This window comes from Triticum urartu, chromosome 4A, assembly GCF_056163025.1.
Source record: "Triticum urartu cultivar PI428250 chromosome 4A, HENAU_Tu73, whole genome shotgun sequence".
Taxonomy (NCBI): Eukaryota; Viridiplantae; Streptophyta; class Magnoliopsida; order Poales; family Poaceae; genus Triticum; species Triticum urartu.
In genome coordinates, this window is record NC_141876.1 from 349,884,956 (window position 1) to 349,887,643 (window position 2,688).

Sequence of the window (2,688 nt, forward strand, 5' to 3'; positions counted from 1 at the left end):
GAAACGGTCGGCATCCCACGCCACCACTTCGCAGCAAACATGGCTGATGCCAAGGAGCAGACCCCCCGAGTGGCCCACCGCAGGTACCCATTGCCACTCGAAGCGCTCGAGCGGGTCGATGGCTAGCAGGTCTCGGTGAGAGAATTCAGCCTTGATGGTTTCCTGCAAGCCAACTACATCGATATCCTCGACGCGAATAAACTCTTTTAGCTGGGTCCGCCTCCCAACGTGGCCGAAGCCTCGGATGTTCCAGAAGATGAAACGCATTAAATTATGCGATTGCGGAGGCGGATACCGCGAGCGGTAACCGCTTTGGCCACACGCCGTGTCTTGACAGGACCACGGGCTGAGGGGGACGGCGCAGCCCCTGCTGCTGTGTCCACCCGATCGGGCCGCGCAACTGGCACCAGAGAAGCCCCTGCTTCTTCTGGGACTGGTGCAACGCGGGCCGCCGCTGCCTGGGCGAGCGCGGCCTGCGCGATCTCCTTAGAGCGGATGAGAGATAAAAGCTCTCGAGCCTCCCCCTCATCAGACAGGTCAACCCCACTATCCGCTAAAATACCCCCTAGGCGCTCATCCGAATAATCATCAAAAATCGTAAAGCGGGGTAGGGGGTTACCTTCGGTCTCCATGTTTTTCTGGGCCACCAAGAGTTGAGCGTGCTGGAGAGCAGGAAGGTTGCCCTTGACGCCCTTTGACCGCGAATTTGCCCGCTCCTGCACCACCGGGGTTGACACCACCGCCTTGGAGCGCTTGGCCGTGGAGATGGGCACCGCCTTGGTCACCTCCGCCCAGAGCGCGTCGGAGGGAGGAGGGGGCCACCGCCTTGGTCACCTCCGCCGGCAGTTCTCTCATGTACGATGGATAAATATCTCTGATGGATAAATATCTCTTCGACACTTACATCCACCATCGATCCTAGTACTGCCAGTCGGTGCGTTCTAACCTCGGTTTTTCTTTTCGGCAAGGATCAGTGGCGACCTCGATCGATCGGCTTACCAAACATGTAAAGTGTCCGAAAACGTACATATAGCCTGTGTGTTTGGGACCATGAAAGCTAGCGTTGTCCATAAGCAAGGATCTCGCCCGTCATTAAGACATCCTGCCTCCATTTTCTAAGCCGATCAGCATCAGCAGACGCCGCCATGAATGCATCGCTCTGGTTCTGGTTGCGTTTGGTTCGCCTTCGCCATGGCCTGAATCATGGAGCTAGCTCACGTACGTACGTACAGAGTACAGACGTACAGTCCTGGCTACTACTACTAGAGCCACATTCAATTGCATCGGCCAGAAAATCAGGTTGGGGCATGCATTGCAGTGTTATTACAAACCAAGCCTGACCGGCCATGAATGAATTAAAATCACGGGCGCGGCAGCTGCATGCAGACAAGCTAAGCGCATCACCAGGTCTCATGTACTACATGAAACCTCGAGCGATCTTCAGTTTACTCGAACACCAACATTCCATCCATGGGTGTTCTCCCCGCCAAAGAAAAATAAAACCAAAATCCAGGGGTGTTGAGAGCTAGCCGCGCACACCATACAAACAAAGCCCAAGATAGACCCGCCTCAAAATCCGCCGGCGTGTGCCTTGTGTTGTCAGGCGCCAGAGGACATTTCCTTTTTGTGACAAAGCTACGGCCGGCTTACGCCGGTCTAAACCATTTTCATTATTACAATTAAGACTGAGATACAAACACAACGGCTACACAAATGTAGCACCCAGCACAAACAAGAAGAAATAAGGGACAACAGAGAAGTGTGCGGATCGTGAGCTGAGTGGTGTGTGTGCGTGGGCAAGGTGGGCAACGTGCGTGCGTGCGCATGTGTCTTTGCCCCTTATAAGAACCCCTGTGTACTGCTCGTTGGTGTATGGCTGTGAGTTAAGAAAGAGAAAAGGATTCGGGTGTTCGAGCGCCTGTGGCGGCGCTCCGTGCGCCGGCCGGCAAAACTTCCCGTGTCTCTACTCCAGTCGTCGTCTCCCACCTCCTGTCCTTGTTCATGCGAGAGCAGAGGTCCAAGAGAGAGAGGGTACAGTCTCGGGCTGCACCAACATTGGTATCAGAGCTTGGTTGCCTTGGGCATCGTTCTCATTGCCGGAGGCGTGCCGGCGGTGGCGGAGTTCCCCGGCGGCTGGGCGATGCTTCGGGCCCTGTGTCGGTCTATAGAGGTGTGCGGCGCGGCGAGGAGGCCGCGGTGGCTGCGGCGGCACGGTGAGGAGGCCGCGGAGGACCTGCGTGGTGGCGGCTTCAACGACACACAGCGGCATGGCGGCATGAAGGTGTTGCGCTGCGGTTGAGGCCGCAGCGGTGCAGGGCAATAAGCCGCGGCGGTGAGCCAGGCGCGACCGATGCGTGTTATGGGTGCGCACTGGACGCGTCGGGCGCGTCGGGATCGTGGGCGCGCGTACGAGCGTGCGGTTGACGTTGGGAGAAGGCGTATGTCACTGTTGTGCTCGAGTCCGTGCTCGAGTTCGTCTACATCCTTTCGACGTTTATCGTTGGAGGCTGCTCGGCGGCGTGGAGGAGAAGTCGTTCGTGCGGCGGGCAAGGCAGCTCGAGCGGCCACGTTGCTTGCGTCAGGACGCGGCATGTGCGTGAGCTGAGGGCGTACGGATCACCGGAGGAGAACACGTCTAGCAGAGCGCAGTGCGGCGCGTCGATCATGTCAGTGCGTGATCGTGTGCGC